Source organism: Lepidochelys kempii, chromosome 13 (assembly GCF_965140285.1).
Source record: "Lepidochelys kempii isolate rLepKem1 chromosome 13, rLepKem1.hap1, whole genome shotgun sequence".
Classification (NCBI taxonomy): Eukaryota; Metazoa; Chordata; order Testudines; family Cheloniidae; genus Lepidochelys; species Lepidochelys kempii.
Window position 1 is genome coordinate 20,843,175 of NC_136392.1, and position 19,153 is coordinate 20,862,327.

General features: G+C 50.5%; 1 protein-coding gene across 6 annotated transcripts in view; it reads right to left on the reverse strand.

Moving 5' to 3' along the window:
- Window positions 1-17,409, reverse strand: part of SRC (SRC proto-oncogene, non-receptor tyrosine kinase) — a 72,330-nt gene extending 54,921 nt beyond the window's left edge. For 2 of the 6 annotated variants that reach the window (XM_073309677.2, XM_073309678.2), the window contains exon 1: window positions 16,836-17,408. The gene's annotated coding sequence lies outside the window, so the exon portion shown is untranslated. Of the gene's footprint in view, window positions 1-16,577; window positions 16,725-16,835 lie in introns of those variants that run through there. The other 4 variants (XM_073309682.2, XM_073309681.2, XM_073309679.2 and 1 more) reach the window with 3 other exon arrangements.
- Between the last annotated feature and the right edge of the window lie 1,744 nt (window positions 17,410-19,153).

Here is a 19,153-nt window from a genome sequence, read left to right on the forward strand (position 1 = left end):
TAATGCCAGGGGTGCCACAAGTTTTCCAGGAAGAACAAGTGTGTGACTGGAAAACATACACAAACCTAGAGGAAAAGCAGGAAATGTGACCTGGGACCTTTAGCCCCAATGACATGTTGGTTACTGCAGGTCATTAGTCTAGTGCCTGAGGGGAGGGTTGAGGGCAGATGGCTTTAGAGCCTTTGTAACTGAGATTTTCATACCCAGTTGGTGGTGATTTGGACAGAGGAGGTGTCTCACCTCTGCTTCAAGTTCCAACCCTGTCACATTAGGTGAAAGAGCTAGAGAAGCATCAGTGGGCTCGAAACAGTCTCTGATCTGGCTAGGCAAGGATTCCCCCAGTGCAAGAGCTGCAGTGGACAGCCTTCCAAGGATGTCCTTGCAAGCCTTGGCCTAGGGAACTGCAGCACTGTTGAGATTCTGAGCAGCTGAGTCCTTAGGGCAGTCCAGGAGTAGTCCACACCGCACACAGGACACCCCTATTTCTCAGATACCAATGGGCACTCTTGTTGGCAGGGTTAGAGGCCACAGGTAGGCTAGGTTCTGGATTTGGGGCTTTCCTCTCCACTAGGCAGTCCTTATAGGGCAGGGCGAAGGTGCACAGATGGGTTGTGTCTGGGGAGGGAGCCCTCCCAACACCTGTTCAAAGAGAAAACCACAGATCTCAGGACTCAGATTTTGGCACTCTGTTCCCTTTAGAAAAGTGGTTCTCAAGCTTATTTGATCAGGCTCCCCTGTGGCTGCAGTCATTCAGCCCCTCCCCCCAAAGTACATATACCCCCACCCAGCTCTGAAGGCAGTGCCATGCCAGCGCCCTGTTGCCACCCTTACTTCTGCGCTGCTGCTGCCACCCTGGGGCAGATACCCTCCCGGTGAGGGACGGTGGGGCTCTGGCTGTCCCATGTATCCTGGCCTCCCAGGTGTGCAAAGTCCTTCTGTATAAACCCCGGACACCCAGAGCTCCTAAAAAAAAACCAAACCATGCACACACCTTATGCCTCCCTGGACACATTCCAGTGCCTCCCTTGAGAGGCCCACCCCATAGTCTGAGAACAGCTGTTTTAGAAGAAGGAATCTCCTGGTCACCATTCACACCAGACAGAGCACACTTCCTTGGTGAGGCGCCCCATCCCCCTCTCCCCAGAGTGGAGAAGCGGCACAGATAGCAGACCCAGGTTTTGGCACTTTCCACTAGCAGGCCCATGAGCTTTCCCAGCCCTTGTGGAAACACGCCCATCAGCAGGCTCTGGAACCATGCCCAGGGCACCTTTAGAAAGTCTGTCCACTCAAGGTCGAGAGAGGAAAGAAGAACATCAGTGCAAGCTTTGAGTTGAATACTGGTCCTCATGGCACATGGGGAAACTGCTGAAGCCCCAATGAGTTGTTACTGTATTTTACATGCTTGAGTGAGGTCACAGACATTCACCTGAAGTGGGGAGAGGGCTGGGGAGCAAATCCAGATGCAAGTTCCAAGCAAAGTGAGTTCAGTCATCTCAGCCCAGCCCAGAGCAGACACCCCATACCCCCCCCAAACTTCACCAGCCAAAATGGGGTTATGCAAGATCCAGGGACCTTTCCTTCCTGCCACTTCTCCAGTCCTTCAGGTCAGGGGGCCACCTGCAAGAAAGACAGCACAGGGAAGTGTGCACTGCAGCTCAGTCAGCTGCACCACCAGGCCTGGGGATTTCAAAATAAAACAGAAGCACTTCCAGTTTCTGGCCATGGCAGTCTCTTCTCTGTCAGCAGCACTAGTATGCCAAGCAAGAATCTCACATGTGTGTGAAAAGCCAAGAGAAGTAACTCCATTCAATGCAACCCACATCATTTTGCTGGTGTCCACTGATGATGATTAGCATAACAATCATCTCACTGCACTCTAGTGCTCCCCCCATCTGTATCCAGGTGCTGTCTCATCTTAGGCGCAGGCTGTCAGCTCTTTGGGGGCAGAAACGGTCTTTTTGTTCTGTGCTAGGTACCGTACAGACACAAGGGGGTTCTGATCCCCAGTTAATGCCTCTTGGTGGTACTGTAACAATATTCCCTCCCTAGGAAGGGTGTTCAATTGCAGAGACCTCTTCTGCCCCTTTGCTCCTCCCAGGGAGCTGTGTGAACTGCGAAGCCTGAGAGCTTATAGCAGCCAGCCACACATTGAAATCAAACCCTGAATCACCTTGATCCAACACACGAGCGTAACTCTCTGTCGCTAGTAAAAAGTGACCTCATTTACTCCGTGCAGGCAGACCAGCTTCTCTCTAATTCACCAGTTCAAGCCTTCTTATCCCTCTCCTTTCATTTTAATGAAGCTTTTGTTGAGTGGAATGCATTCAGAGGGCAGGAAAGAGCTCCTTGAAGGCTGCACTTGATATTTTGAGGCCCTCATAGACAAGCTCTGTGGAGGAATCCTGCTGTGAGCAAATCTGGAGCATCTCCTCTTGCTGAAGGGCCGGACAATAGGGCTTTCTTTCCCCTTGTTTACCGCAGAAGATTAAAAGAAAAGCCGGGGAGGGGGGAAACCCACTCTGTCCTTCCCCTCCTCCCAGCATGCGGGCTTTGATCTCTGAGCTGGAATACAGAATTGAAAGGCAGGCCATAACGCTACTAATGTACACAGCTCAGCTAAACCCAGATTTCATTCATGCCACCTTAGAGATCCCCTCTCCCCCATTAATGGTAGCCATCATTGCTGCTTTCTTGGCAAGGGTTCCCATAACTCCTCCTCCACCCCCTAAGTGAACCCCCATCAAGCAGGCTTGGCACAGCCCCATTTACACTCACTCTCAGGAAGGCAGAGAGACTAGAGCACAAGCCAGTTCGCCTGGCCTGGCAAGCCAACCAAAAGCAGCATGGTGAGCTCACCCCCTGCAGTTGCACCCCAGGAAAATTCTGACCAGCTCACTTCCAGCAAGTCAGAGTCATTAAGAGATGGAAGAGCCCTAATGGAGCAAGCTAGCCTCTTCCTTGAAGGGGGCATCTCCACTAGCAAGTTGATGCTTAGCCAGCTGAAATAAATAAGTCTCATGTACTTCTAGCATGCTGCATGTTTAAAGCCCTTCGCAAACAAACCGTCTTCGCAGCCCTCCTGTGAGGCAGGTGAATACGGCACCATCCTCCTTTCACAGATGGAGGAAGAGGTTTGTGGCCTGGCTTAGGACCGGGCTGAGCACCTGCAGAGACTCACCATGGACCATATTGAGCCAGCAGCAGCGTTGGAACAAGAAGCCCGACTCTCCATGCCCCGGCCTTGTGCTCTGAACACTGGACTATGCTCCCTCACAGAATGCCACCTCGAAGCTCCAGCCATCCCTGAACCTGGGGGTCTTTCGAGGTTCACTCCATTAGGTTTTTATGGCACACCCATCGCTATGGCACCCGATTCCCTTCGGCCCCCACCCGTTTCCATGGGGAACCCGCTGGGTGACCAAAGCCCTAGTTGAACTAACAATATTCCCCCTCCCACAAAGCCTATGGAATCTACAGGGAGGATCCAAGGGGCCTGTGCTCCTTAGTGCAAAAGCAATTTAGCCGCTTGCTCCTTGGGCATTTCATGGTTCTCTTTGCTAGAGCCCTGTGCACAAATTCATCTCTCCCTTTGCTCCAGCCTCGGAAGAGTCCAATGCTTGATTCCCTTCCCCCCACCCCCGAATCCGCTTTCTCTCTTCCCCTCTCAGGAGTCAGGGTCAGAAAGGCTGGAGGGGCCTGCAAGGTGCTGCTGAGAGCCGGATCAGGAATGGATCCGCTCTTGGAGTTCACCTTGCCCTGCTGCATAGGCAAATGGAGCTCGACTGTCAATGGTAAATTAAAGCTCTCAATGCACAGAGGGACACTTTGCTGACTAGCCCTGCTTGGCAGCTGGCACCTTCTGTTTCACTTCGGTTTGCTGTGAGGAGCAGCTGTGCTGCTGCACCCATTCCTGCGCCTCTAGCAGGGTTCCCTTGCCCTCGTGTTGTATTTCCGCTGGTGACTCGCCCTTCCTCACCCCGCGGCCGCCAGCGACAAGGCGTATCACTCCTGTTTGGAGCCCGCTCTCGCTCTGCTCATGTCAGCACAAAGCTGCTCAGAGCTCCCTTTGATTCCTGCTAGTTGGCACCTGCGATGTGAGATCTTGACCCTATGAACAGAAAACGTTCTCCACGCCCTAGTGGGGAATCTGGTAGGGTTCAGAAGTCACCTGTCTCTGCGGTGACCTCTATTTGGATCGGTCACCTGCTAATGGCGAATGCAGCGCTCTTATAGTGCGGTGCATGTGCAGCGTAGCACCTTTGAGATTCTTTGCGTGCTTTCTGCTGATGGGTGGCCTTGTAATCCTTATACAGAGGGGGAAACTGAGGCAGCGAGGTCACTTATCTGGGCCAAGGCCACACAGCAGGAGAGGCAAATAGAGACGTGACTTGCATTAAACCCACATGACACAGAGGATAGAGTGCTCCGAGAACAACTTCCCTATAGAATGGAATAGCCAATAACCGTATGTCCTTTTGGGATCATCTTTATCTCCGCTATCAGGTTTTGAAGAGTAAGTCCTATAGATCCCTATTGTCTTAATCCCTATTAAAGTCTATAGGGCCCTTCCATAAGGGATCAGCACACTTGTGATGTGTGTGCTCCCCCATCTCTGCATGCATGCCTCTAAGAGCTGGAGTTGCCAGCAGAGGATTTTGAAGCCTGCAGGAGTTCCTCTCCTTGTCAGACTGGCCTGGCTGGTTTTTGGTATTGGAATGCTTGGGCAGTGACATGGCCGGGTTCTTCCTCCCCCTCAAAGGATTCTCCTGCCTGGCTGAGCTGGTATCCTTGCTCTGGCACAAGGCTTTCAAGAATACGAAGTGGCTCCAATGATCTCTGGTGTGTCATTCCCTCTTGGCGCTTCACCTCTGCTCAAACAGGTAGAGAGCAGCACTTTGGCTGCCCACGGGTAATACTGTGGCCGAGTCACTTCCGCCCTCATTCGGAGTGTGTGCTCTCCACAGCTCTCAGGTGTAGGAAGGCATCTCAGACTGAAAGCAGATGCTTCCCCTGTAGGTTCCTGTCACTAACTCTGGGAGAGAGCTTGCCAGCATGTGGGTCTCAGCTCTGTCGAAGCAGCTGCAAGTGGAATTTGCTTCTCTCCTACAGCTGGGAACTAGTTAGCACTGGAAGGAAGTTTCTGCCTCAGGAACAGAAATCCACGCCGCTCCGCCTAGAAATCAGACTCCCGTTGCTAGGTTGCTAAGGTCAAGCTATAGTGTTGCATCTCCATGGGCCACATCACCACCCTAAGAATGGGATGGCTACATTTGGTTCTAGGCCCTGGCAAGCTGCCAATATTGCCCCTTACCCTGGGCAAAACTGGACTCTAGATGGACCATTGGTCTCGTCTGACCCACTATGGCCGTTCTTATCTACATCTAGTGCCTGATTCTTCAGTGTCTCTTCTATCCTATACATCCCTAGCCTCCAGAACACATCAGAGGAGCCAATATCATACCCAAGTGTAATTAACAGACAATTCTGGCAAGTGATATGGGTGCAGTGAAGATTTGAATGGCAATGCAGTGCAGCACAGAGACCACCTAGTACCCTTAAGTGGCCACTGACTCTTTGCATAGTGATAGCAGAGAGAACACAGATCTTCCTGCTTCAAGAGGACAGGCCTCTGCCACTGAAACAAGGAGGAGAATCTCCACTAGCTGGTGGTAGTGTGAGGTCTATGGTAGAGCTTCACATATCCAGTTCAGACCCCTGTACAGGGCAGTGGTACACAGGCATAAACCAGCCAGTTTCAAATCAATATTGTACACGCAGAGAGAGAGAGAGAAAGGGAATCAGATCTAGGTGTTTGCAGGGGTGCTGGAACTAGGGGTGTTGCCGCATCCCCTGACTGGAAAAATACAGAGTTTACAGTTTGGTTCAATGGCTCTCAGCACCCCCACCGTACAAATTGTTCCAGCACCACTGGGTGTTTGTGTACAAAACTACATAAGCCAAGAATCCCCTGGCTGCAGACTTCAAGGGGGTTCCAGGCACGCAAGTGGCTGGGTAAGAGTGAACATCTTGCCCCTGATCTCATGGTAATATGGAGGTAACATTACAACACAGACAACACAATGATTGCCTATTTCAAGGCTGGAGCTAGTGAAATCAATTTGAGGAGCAGCATGAGCCAGTAGGTAGGGCAAGGAGACCCAAGTTTTATTCCCAGTACTGCCACCAGCCAGCTGTTCAACCTTCGGCCTGTCTCAGATGCTGCTTCTACGTTGCTTGTCTTGTTGATTTGGACAGTACGCTCTTTGGGATTGTCACATATGTATTTGTACAGCACCAAGCATAGAAGACCTGATCTTAGCTGGGGCCTATAGTCTCTGTTTTGCATTGTGTTTGTTGCCTGTATTTCCCCACATGTGCAGTATTTACTCCCTCAGACTCTGTATCAGGGAGAGATCTTTTCATATATTGCAACAATAGCACAGACGGACTTATCTGAGCTAGGTTTTCCGGCCCTGGTGGCGGTTTGTTTGTTAAGAGACAGCACAAGCTCAGGTGCATAGGCCATCCTGGCCCACCAGCACCTGCATCTCTAGCAGATCATGGTTGCTCCTAAGATGAGCAAATCAACATCCTGGTTGCATCAGATTCCTCGGAGCTGCTCTGGCTTAGAGAGCCTTGGGAGGCAAGAAGGCAGCGAAGGCTGTACCAGAGCGTGACCAGGCCAACCTCAGAGTAAGAGACAGTTGGACAAGCTGAGAGTTCGTTTCTTTTCCACCCCACCCCTCCTCCAAGATAGGTCAGCTCCATGAATTTCCCAAACACAAGACACTCAGGGCTACCGTGCCAGCCACAGCCATGAGTCAGCCAGTAGATGCTGTGGCAGGACCTACAGGAGATCCAGAGGTTCCAGCAGCACAGGGCTGCCTGGAACTGAAGAGAGGGAAGGGTTTCTCTGAGTGAAGTGAACAATCACTTAACCAGGACAGCTTTCACCAAACTGGCAATGGCAGCAGCTTGCTACATAGGGGCTGGCAACATGCTGGAACCTGTGGGGAGATGAGAGTTGCAGTGACAGGCTACAGACATGGCCTCTCTCCCTGACAGTCCCGGTATTTACGGCTTTCTGCACTAATCGGGACATGCTGTGACACGCTCACTGGCTGCTCACTGGCTAACAGGGCACCGGCGTGGGTGAGGAGTTTGTTAGACCACTCCCTCCATTGTGTCTCCTTCCATTTCTGCTGCCTTCGTTCATGGTGTCCTTTGTGCCCAGCACAGCCACACCTGCACCTCTTGGGCTTCCAAAAAACCCCTGCTGACCCATGAAGCCGTGCAAGGAGAAGGGCCACCGCCCATCCTGTTTGCTATGGCAAAGCAGGCACCGCAGGGCCGGGACTGGCTCTTTGATCTCTGTGCAGCACCATGCACGTCCTCTGCAGCCACTCTCCAGCCTGGAAGCTCTACTGTGCTCTCTGAAGAGAGAAAACTCCCTCCCCCCATGCACACCTCACAATATCAGCCAGTCTCCCAAGGGTTAATACTGCTGCCTCAGTTCTTCCCCCCCCAGTCTGCAGCTGAATGACAATGGGTCCTGGCAGGCCAGGAGTTGAGCTGCTCAAGCACTTGGAGGGAGGGCTGTGAATGCATTAAGATTCCCATCCCTCCTAGATTATGCCCTGGTATTCCTGATGAGCTCTAATGAGAGCACTTTGCCGCTAGCACTGCTGAAGGTGAACAAGGGCACCCAGGACTGTTTTGGTGCAGGGCAGACAAAGAGCAGCGTTCACTGGCGTTTCTCAAATACCTACAACAAACATTAACGCCAGTGAGGCTTCCCAGTCAGACTGCTAAAGTGCAGTTAAAATGAACCCTTATGGAGAAGTCTATACAAGGGCATAGGATTTTTAAGCCAGCCTATAATCGGGATCCAGTTTCCTCTCAGAGTCCACAGGATGGTTCTGGCTCATTTCTGTAGAGCCCTATTGGGTCAATCTCAATCCCCATCACAAATCAAGGGGATTTCTCCTTAAGGGAAGGGCCTAACTTATTGCAATCCCCTTCAAGGCTCAGGGATGGGAGGAGGGGTGCAACATGAAAGGCAGACAGAGATGTCTACTCAGCCACTGCAAACAGGGTCAAACCTGCCCTCCTTACGTGGCTGTTAGTACCCAACTCCGCAGCAAGAACAGTGCCAGATCTGCACCAGACTTTACAGAGAGGCAGCCGGGCAGCACAGCCTGGGAGATGCACGCTCTGAATCTCAGGAGCCGGCCGAGAAGCATACAGCTATTTCCCCTCATGCAGCAGGGTCCCCTGCCATAGGAAGAGGTCACAGAGCTTCCCCAGCATTACTTCTTCCCATCTCCCAAGGCTCAGCAAGTCGGCCCCCTCTAGACCTCTGCCAGGACATGCCTTCTTCTTTGACTCCACGCACTGCTCTGAAGTCACATGCCTTGGCAGCTGCGCCACCTGTGCTCGTCTCACCCAACGATCAGACATTTATCAAACCAGAGTGGCAGCGAGAGGGCCCCCTCCCGGGCCCTGTATTTCCACTCTGCCTGCTTTAGAACTCAATTGCCCATGACATTGGAGCATGAACCTAATCCCGCTTACAAGGGCTCTCCTAGCCCCACACACTCGCTCAGCCCCCTCCAGGCTGGACATCAGCCACCAGCACAGACCTTTGTCTGGTCAAACCGGTCTGAGGCTCTGCTGGGGGGAAGAGGTGGGAGGAGGAGAAGCAGCCTGTCCATATAAATCAGATTGGCTCCAGAGAGGTGTAGTAGAACAAGGCTACAAGCAGCAAGCAGGCTGTACCCACAGGAAACCCTCAGTCCCACTTGCTTGGGGCTGTCATTTGCCATCAGAGGCTTCCATAGCTTCTGCCGCGTCAGAGGGTTGCACAGAGGATCCTGGTGCAAGGCTGGAATAGGCAGAGGAGGACAACACTGCATATGGCTGTGTTCTAGCCCCAGTCACCTCAGTACCACTATCCACCCTCACTCATTCTTTGCTGTAGTCCCAGGTCTCATGAGTAGAACAGATTCCATCCCCCGCACAGACGTCATGGAAGCACCCTATGCAATGCCAAGCATTTCTAGAGCTTCGTCAGTAGGCATCGAAGTACTTCTGAGATGGCAGGTACTAACCGTATTTCACAGATGGGGAAATGAGACACAAAGTGAAGTTAAGTGACTTGGCCACAGTCACAAACACAAGCAGTGACATAGCCAGGAATTAGAAGCGAGGTCTCCTGGTCCAGTGTCCCATCTTCCTACAATCATTTTCTGGGGGAAGTGAGATTCAAGCCCACCAGTAGGAATTCTACAACAGACAAATGCTCAAGGGCTGTAGCTGTTTCTATAAAGTCAATTGGTTTCCTGCCGATTAGAGTTTTTCCTGTTGCATTTCCCTGACACACAGCCAGCCAGGGCTCAAAGCACCCAGTACTCAGACTTTAAGGTCAGAAGGGACCATCATGATCATCTAGTCTGACCTTCTGCACGTTGCAGACCACAGAACCTTGCCCACCCACTCCTATAACAGACCCCTAACCTCTGGCTGAGTTACTGAAATCCTCAAATCATGGTTTATAGACTTCAAGTTACACAGAATCCACTATTTACACCTGTGCCACATGCTGCAGAGGAAGGAGGAAAACCCCAGGGCCGAACATGAGAGAACGGGAATAAAGCAGGACAGGGACAGAGGCATATGGGTTTCACTTCTAATGCATGTTTCATGTTGTACAGGCCCAGTTTCATGCTGGCCCGCATGAGGAGAGGGCATAGCCACGCACAGCAGAACGGAGAATGATTCCACAGTTTGCAGACGTCGAGGACACATTTCTGCACTCCCCACGTTTTGATTCACAAGAGTTTCAGAGTCTGACAAATGCAAAGTAAAACTCATTTGCAGCTGCCTCAGTTCATTGCTTCTACATTCCAGCCACAGACCAGCAGTCATGCAGTGTCAGTGAGAAACCACAAGCTGAGAAGGAGACATGCAGTGTGGAAGCTATTTCTGTAGCGTGCAGTCAGGTTTTCGCCCCTTTGTTTGCACAGCACAGCAAGCCTCGGGCCAGTAAAGTTTACAGTCACGGAAATGAGACCATAATAGGTCAAACATGAGACAGGGCTGAGAAATTTAGAGCCAGCCTCCAGAATTTTCCTACAGTACTAGAGGAAAATCAGGGAGTAAATATTGCACAACTGAAGTCACAAGCAAGAAGAGAAAATGACCCAGCAAAACCTAAGCGGGAGACAAACTCAGTATCACAAGAGATCAGAACTTTCACCTTTGTCAACCCCAAAACAAGCTCCTCCCCAAGGATATCTGAGCACTAGCATGCCTCTTATTGAGAGAAGAGCTGACATTTTCCTTTGCAGTTCCCCTTGGACAGGACACCAGGAGCCAGCTACCATACTTGCCTTGGGGAGAACCATTTACATTACGGAATTTGTAACCTGCAAGGTTAGGGCATAGAAGCAAGTTGGACTAATCTTTACTGAACAAGTCCCTGGAGCTAACCAACCTGCCCATAACATACATGGCACCAGGGAAAGGAACATCTTCCCTCCCCTCAAAATAACATCAGGGCCCCATCTTCAGTTCAGTTAGGATTTAGAACCCCTCAAGCCCCAGAATCTCCGTCTGCCTCCTATCCCAATTCATCCCAGAGTGGGAATAGCAGCAAGAACTAGTCGGCTAAGACTGGTCATACAGGAGCAATGCTAATTACAGCTATCTCAGTGCATCTTGTCATGAAACCAAGAGAGATCTGAGCTGAGACATTCAGACCCTCAGACTTCAAGGGGCGGGTTTCAAATTGGAGACCCGGTGTTTTCTCCTCCAGATGCTCTATGGCATTGTGTTTCCTCTCCATATGCTGTTGCCCCACAGCAACCCCGTCCTCAACTGGTCCGAAGAAACAACCTCAAACAATCGTCACGGACGGCTATTCCAGTTCCAGGCTTCCTCAGTTTCTGGCCTCTCACTTGGGATAGGTCTCAGGCTCCCCAAGACCAGTGGTGAAGAGGAAGGAGCACCAATGTCCTGCATGCAGGATTAGTTTAACCAGACTCCCGTTTGGAGCAGAAGTCTCCCCAAGCACGATGTTTTGTAGGTCCCTCCACAGGATAGCTGGTCACCTAAATGCCTGATCCTGCAGGGCACTGGGACCCTCCCAACTAGGGGCTCTGCTCCCATTGACTTCAGTGGAAGCTGAGGGTGCTAAGCAGCTTGGCTCCCTGGGGCATTGGGACCCCATTCTGCAGAGGACTCAATAAAAATGGACACCTGCTTTTCTCTTTCTAGAATCACAGTTCACTGCATTGGCCCCATCACATGGGGTGGCCATATCCCTGCTTTACGCTAAGCCAGAAACACAGTAACATTTGCAGCATCACACCCTGGGAGCCAGGAATCTGCCTGGTTTAATTAAAGAGATTTGGCAAATGGAACAAGAGCCAGACAGGAAGCAAGCACAGGCCAGCTGGTTCTCCCAAAGGGGATATTCATCCTTAGCCTTTATCTGCAAAGCACTTCACAAACATTAATGAATTAAGTCTCACCATGCCTCTGGATCATCCCCATATTACTCATGGGGAAGCTGAAGGCAAAGAGGTTATAAATGGCCTCAAGGGAATTTGGTGGCAGAGGTGGATTTACACCCCAGGAGTTTCTGTTTCCCAGCCTTGTGCTCAGACCATGCTCTCTCAAAATACCTCCCAGAATGTGTTTTCAAACCACATTTTGAACATTAGAATCTGCAGCCCAGTCAGTTTGCGGCACAGAGTAAAGGCCCGATCCTGAAATAAGATCTTCACCACATCGGCTGCATCTGTGCAGTCTCAGCTGAAGGTAACGGAGCTCTGCCTATTGCAGGATTAGGGCCTTGATGTAGGTCTGGGCATCTAGGTAAAACCCCTGGGAAAATGCGGTGAAGAGCAGCAACTAGATGACATGCAGCTGCATTTCAGAGTTGAATCTCAACTAATTTCTCCCTCCCACACAAAAGAAAGAAATCTACATGTGATTTTACTACAGTGCCCCAGGCTTACTCTTCTCTTCTAGGGAGACCTTGGAGGCTTCTAGTTATTTTGTGGTTCTGTGCCATTTAAAAAAATTAAAGACAAGAGTAATTATTTTTGTAAAGTTTGGTTTAAATAGCACCACATGCTTTAAAATTTTTGCTCCCAGGCAGACTTTTGCTAGCAAATTTCAGCCTGGAGGGATTTTTGTTTTGTTTAGCTAAATGACCCAAAGTTATAAGTCTCAGAAAACAGGGCTTTATTGGAATGGAAACATTGACAATTTTAACTAGAGCAGCATGAATAGCATTAGCAGAGACAGTTATTTCCATGTTAAGTGATTTAAGCTCATATTTCATTTACAAGCATCAACTTAAATGAATCTGCCTCTTCCCTGTTAAAAACAAACAAACACAAACAACACAGCAACTTGGGTGGAGGTACCTCATGTGCTTTCTTCACTGAGCACGGAGGGGAAGGTTGGGGTGGCAAAACGGGCAAGGCGGGGCAGGGAAGAACTTGTTTCACTCTGGGATGTTCTGCACCCGAGTAAGTGAAATGCATCGGAAGAATATCCAACTGGGTTCTATGAAACGAGACACCGCATGTTGAGGAAGTGAGGTCATATGGGAAATTGTTCCATGAGATAAAAAGGAACATGTTAAAAATCAGGCCATAAGACAGACAGTACAGGAAACAATAGTACTTTAGATAGGCTTTCAAACATCCCCAGAATGCCAAAAATACAGACCTTTATAGAAACGACACTGCCTTTTTGTGTTAAGCACTCAGAGGAAGCAGACTAAGGAACTGAAGTCGTCCACTTCAGTCTATGGTTCGCCCCAAACTCAAAACATTATTTGCATTTGTGGGTAGTTAAGAGAGACTTGGGCCCAGTGGTTCTATTCTAGATCATGTTCAGAGAGTTTTACCAATGACTTCAAAGTCCAGGCTTAATCCCATCATTAGCCCTAGCTCCCACCAGGAACAGTGCAATCAGAGACTGGGCAGCTCTCAGCCATCCCCCTCCAGCCACACTTCTGCCAATACACAAATGGGCAGCAACAGCCACAGCTTCTCCAGCTCCAGCTGCCATGGAGCAGGTTTCATTCTGCTATTCAGAGGCTGCTCAATCAAGTCCAACTGGGGAGCCACTGTGGTAAGTGGACAAGTGCCCACTAAGGCCTGGTCGGGCCCACCTGGAAACAAGCGAGGCTTCAGGCATCAAGTGCTGCCGTGGCAGCGACAACAGCATCACTTTCACATGCTATTACATTTCAACACGTGTCCACCAGCAAAGGCCACCACACGCTTTAGTACAAGAGAGGTGACTGTGCCTATTAAACGCAGATTTCGTTTCACACGCTTAGACCTTTGAACATACACCCCTTCCTGTGTAACCAGGCTACAGAAATTAACGACGCCGCTCCTCTGGTTTGTCTCACCAGCCACGCTTCCCATGCACATTGGTCATTTCTAACTGATACCCCCTTTCTAGGTCTCAAAAGAGAAACTTTAACCTCCAGGTGTGTATCTAGGTACTTGCTGGGCCCCCACCACCAGCATACCTGGGCAGCTCATCAAGTTTTAGAGCTGCTTTTGAGGCAACTCTCCTGATTCTGCACAGCACCCTGGCATTTTGCAAGCCCACCATGCCTGCCTAGTGTAAGGCAATCCATGGGCAGGGCATACCATATCTTTCTCTTAAGTCCGGCACATGGCCACACACAAATCAGCCTCCTAAAATGTCAGGCTGATCCACTATTTCAGCAGCAGCCACAGACTAAGTGGAACTGCAAGAGAAATTCCCTTACCTGCCTCCCTTGCTCACAACTTGGAAGCAGATTCCAACTCCAACCGCCTACAGTTCAAAGCGGTTTGGCTCAGGCCATCTTTTTGTTTAACATCCATAATCATTAAAGGCCTGAGTGCAGAGTGGCCAAAACTCTCATCAGGCTGGATCCTCAGTTGGTGAAAAATGGTATAGCTCCATTGACTTCAATGTCTCCAAGGTTCTAGCCCTGCTTGTTTTGGGGATCTTGGTGAGTCTGTCACTATAGATCAGCTAAGGATCCGGCCCATTGACTAACAAGTTGTCGGTGCTGAGCAATTCTCAGGACCAAGTCCCCAAACTTAAACATGACATATTTATATTTAATTGCCACTGCTTTGTTGTCTTCTTCTGCACCTCCCCCAAACACAGGTAATTGCACTGGGATCATCAGACATCCCATACAATTTTGGGGGGCCCCCCTTCAGCAAAGGTGAACTTCATAATGTACTTGAATGCTTTGATGAATGAGGGCCATAGACATTTATAGAGCTATCACCTGCTGAAGGGGAACTCCAGGCTTGGCAGATAGGACATGAATGGCTTTCCAATACAGTATTTGAAAAGAAATTAAAAAACAAAATCTTTGGTTGCTTCTATACTGAAGAAGTTGGTAAGTGGTTACCTGCACTGGTATGGACCACCATGAAGGCTGTGGTGTAGACAGGATGCAGGCATTTCACCATCATGTCCCCTAATCTAGCTCACAGAGTAGCTGCAAGACATGCCTGAATTCTGTCCATGCTACAGCTTCTACTCTTGGAAACACTGGGACAGGTGTATGTGTTGGTGGTGCGGGGGTGGGGGGTGGGGGGGAGGTAGAAGGGGGAACCACCAACAAGCTTTGCATGCTTTTCCAGTGTAGGCAAGGTCTTAGACAGCACTTCTTGGAGGTTCTCAAGTTGTTTTACTAGTGTGGGTCAGGTTTGTTATCGCCCCCACCAGCAGCACTTTGTAGGTGGCACAAAGTGCCTCACCCATGATCCCATAGCAAGTAGGGCTAGAATCCTAGAGACTTCCAAGCACAGCAGCCAGGCTGAGTTCTCCACCCTGCAGCTCCCACACACAAGCCCAGCATGACGGGGAGCATTCAGAAAGCTAACACTCACTGGCAGCAGACAGGCCTGCCCAAAAAGAAAGCCAACCCACACACCTCCAGGTGAGCATTCTGCCGCATGAGCCAAGAGCAGCTACCTGCTTCAAGCCAGCAGAGGCAAACTTTACCAGGGATTTGTTGCATTGTGGGATGACCTAAAATACCCTTCACGGTCTGGTGGGTCATCTGCCGTTTAGCTGTTTTGAGGAACAGGTAAAATAGTTAGCCACCTCTTTTGGGGAAGGAGAACACACACACACACCACAATCACTGACCATCTTCTTTCTTTATGAATGTAGACTACTGGGTGGCTGTTCCTAGTCTATTCTAGTACAAAGAGACTGTGTGAGACAATTCTGGGTTCCCAATGCAGCCTATTCCCCCAAGGACAGTCACCCACCACAGGACAAGAAACTAACAAATGGGCTTCTAAATCCCTAGGTTTTATAAAAATGGAAACCTATTTGGGAGGGCTTAACATCTGCTGGTCTCTAGGTAAAAATACCCCCAACAAAGCTAGGGTAAGTCATTGCACAAGTACTCTGGGATGGGGAGGGGAAGAAATGGGGGAGCCAAGGGAGTGATCCACAGGAAGAGACAGGAGCAGGTTCTCATTCGTTTTTTGCAGAAAGCCATACAGAAGTTCGCTGGTAGACACCACACAGTACCAGGAACATCCAACAGAAGAGGCACCTCACGCCTTGCCAGTGCCAAGATGTATTAAGCACCTCCTGACTGCCCCTTCCATTGGGTCCACTAACATCTTCTTCCAGCAGGTACAAATAAGCAAACCAAGATCACAGCTGGAATTCTTACAGTGTCTCAGAATGATAAAGCAGAGCATGGGCACCACCCACATCCCATACTCCCAGGATAGCTGGGGAGTAAAACAACAACAAAAGCCAATTGAAGTTTGCCAGCTCTGACCCCAGGCGTCTGGCTTCAGAAGAAGGACCTAGGACTCTGTGGAGCTTGAAAGCTTATCTCTTTCGCCAACAGAAGTTGGTCCAATAAAATATATTACCTCCCCCACCTTGTGTACCTAGGACTACAGTGGTTAGCATGGCAGCAACTGATTACTACAGACATGGTCTGAATTATAAAACCTAGCGTGTTACTTTCTTTTTTATATAGGTGTTCTACCAACCTGAAGAAGCAGAAGTTACAGGGCTGGTAAGTAATAAACGGCTTCCCAGTCTTCCACAAAACAAACACTAGTTAAGACAGGACCAGGTTAGAAGGACAGAGGGAGAAAGAAAGAAAGAGTGAGGAGCAGAGCTTCTCCTACACTCCCTGAAGTGATGTAAACACACAAACCCCCAAAGAGCAGCTGCGTGGTTTAAAAAAGAAAAAAATCCCACTGAAATTAATATTTAACAAATAGTAAACGCGAAATGGATCAGAAGACATCAAAGCAACCGAGGTATTAATATTTCATGTTTTGGCCTACATACAGCTCCTGCTCCCCCCCGCCCGGCTTCCCCCAGTGATTTGATTAAATGAACTACAGAAAGTCTTCAGCTAGACAGAGAAGCCCCGACGTTTCAGTCAGCCCTACTCCGCCACCACCACAAAAGAAAGTGAGGGGGCTCTGAACAAGTCACACACACACCCCCCGGCCGCATCACCCTCCCTTTCCAGCCCCACCAGACAATACCTTTCGCGTTTAGCTGCTTCAGCTAGTGCATCCTCAGCCGAAAGGAAGCAGCCCCCCGGTGCCACACACAGGCAGGAATCGCTGCGGTTTGTTGTTCAGAGGCGAAGCGTAACGCGCCTACACGACCCCGCAAATACCACCAAGGCGGGAGCTGAACAAAGCTCCGGGGCCGCTTCATCCCCGGGTTAGTCAAGATCCCCGAGCGGATCACCGGGCAGCCGCTACCGCACAGCGGGCTGCAGCCGGGCGGTTTCTTACCTTGCCTCTCCGCGGGAAAAAACACCCCGAGCCCGGCGGCTCCGTCGCTCTGCTCCGCTCCGCTCCTTCCTTCCCCCCGCATGCAAAGCCCTGGGCGGCTCGCAGGCCCCAGCGGTTACAGGACTCGCCCGCGCCGCTGCCAGACACCATCGCGGAGCGGCCGAGAGCCGGGCAGCCGCGCCGGGGGCACACGGCTCATGGTTGACGCGCCCAGACAGACACAAAAAACCCGGCTCTGGCTTTGTCTCTCTCGGGGGGCGGGGGAAGGGGCGGAATTAACCCCCTCGGCTGCTCAGTCCCCCAGCCCCTGCCCGGTGCGGCTGCGGCGCTAGCAAATGGCCAGAGAGACGGCTCGTAACTCGGAGCCGTGATGTCAGCAGCGGTTCACGCCCGCCTGCGGCTGAGACACCTTCTCCCCACAGTGATTCATGCCGCTGCCTGCTTGGATTCAGCATCGGGGGCCAGGCGAGGCCACCGCTGTAGCCCTCCCCCCGCTCGGGCTCTCACGGCCGGGGCGGCTCCTGGCCCCTGGCCCCTGACCCTCCTCCTCCTCCTCCTCTCGCTGCTGCTTCTGCGGCTACCACCCCCAAACGTTAGCATCGATTCTTATTTATTTGCAAATGCTCCCCTCCCCCAACCCACCCCAAAAGGGGGAATATGGCAGCAAACCGGAAACAGATTAAGGAAAAAGAACCAGCCCTTCCCCCTTGATATGTTCTTCTTCTTCTTTTTTTAATAAGGAAAAAAAGGGCTCCGGGCGCTCTGCCAGCGGCTGGAAACTGGCAACGTCCCGATCGAAGCGGCGACGTTTGCAAGCCAGGGCTGGACGTCGCTTTTCTATGGGGAGAATACGGAGCTCCCGTCCCCAGCCCCCGCCGCAGCTAGATGGGTGGCGGGGCTGGAGCTGCCGCGGCTAAGAGGCTCGGAACAGCCCGCCGCGCTGGGGCGAGCTCTGCACACCCCCAGCGCAGCTGCATCTCTCCTGGCTCTCCAGGGCTGGAGGGAAACCCCGGGACTGCTCGCCTCCCAGGGTCCCCGGAGTGCAAGTATTATTGTTGTTTATTTATTGTACTCCCGTAGCAACTAGGAGACCCCGTCATCATGAACCGGGGCCCTCATTGCACTCAGAGCTGGAAAAACAGAACAAAAAGACTGTCCCTGCCCCAAAGAGCTTCCCTGGTGAATATGAGCTGTGCCAGACTAAACCCATGCAGGAGGCCTGTGTGTTTGCCCATGTGCTTGCCTCTAAGTAGCCTTTTAGAGCACAAATAAAGAGTTGTGTTTAAAAAAAAATCCAGTCCGTAGGTTCCCTAAGATGTCTAGGGGCACCCAAGTAATTACTGAGCAAATCCTGTGTCCCAGAAGTGCTTCCTGTGGGGATATTCCTGGGCTTTCTGTGGCACCCATCTGAGCCCATCACAAGCAGGAATGAGAAGGCCTGGAATTGTTATTATAAGGCCTCAAACAAGTTTAGGGTCTAGAGACAGTCCTTTCCGCTAAGAGTTTGCAATTGAAACATATAAGGCTGACAAGGGAGGAGAAATGAGGACAAAGAAGGAAAGTGACTTGTCCAAGGTCACACAGCAGACCGGGGCTAGAACTCCTAACTCCCAGTTCTATGATGTAGTTACTAGATCATGCTACCTCCCCTGAAAGGGCCTCAGCTACCTGTTCCCCAAAAGGGTGTGGGTGGAGGTTCTGCTTAGACTTTTACATTAGCATTCCAAATGGTATCTGGTTTTTAACACAGAAGGGCAACTGGAGAACTACGCTGTTGACGATATCCCATAAAACTGGAATCTGATTAATGGAGAAGAGAAGTGATTTTCATGCAGTCTGTTTAAAATTCCTTGGTTTTTATTATTTATTTTATTAGTTAACTCTGACACCAAAAAACAGTTGGAAGAAAAGCTCTTTTGTTACTTACTCCAGCCCTTTCAGTTAAGAACTGAGAGAGATCTAAAGCCATGTCTGCATCCTCCAAGAAAGACCTTCAACAAAAGAGGGAAAACCAGCTTTGATACTCCTGATATTTCTAAAGTAAAAAACAAAATCTCTCCTCTAGAAACTAGCATGGAAAAATAAACAACCTTTCAGGCCTTCTTGATGCAACATAGAGAAATGGAAAAGAAGACCAGCCCTAACTGTATGTTATTTTGCAGCTACCTTTAAGGTAGCCAGGGAGTCTAACCGCACCATATTTGAAGCAGTAGTAATGGTACATATCTGAGTGATCTCTAAGACCACTGCTTTAATAGTCTTGTAAGTCTCGCTCTGTCTCCACTTTATTCTCTTTCCCCACTCACCTGGGATCAGGA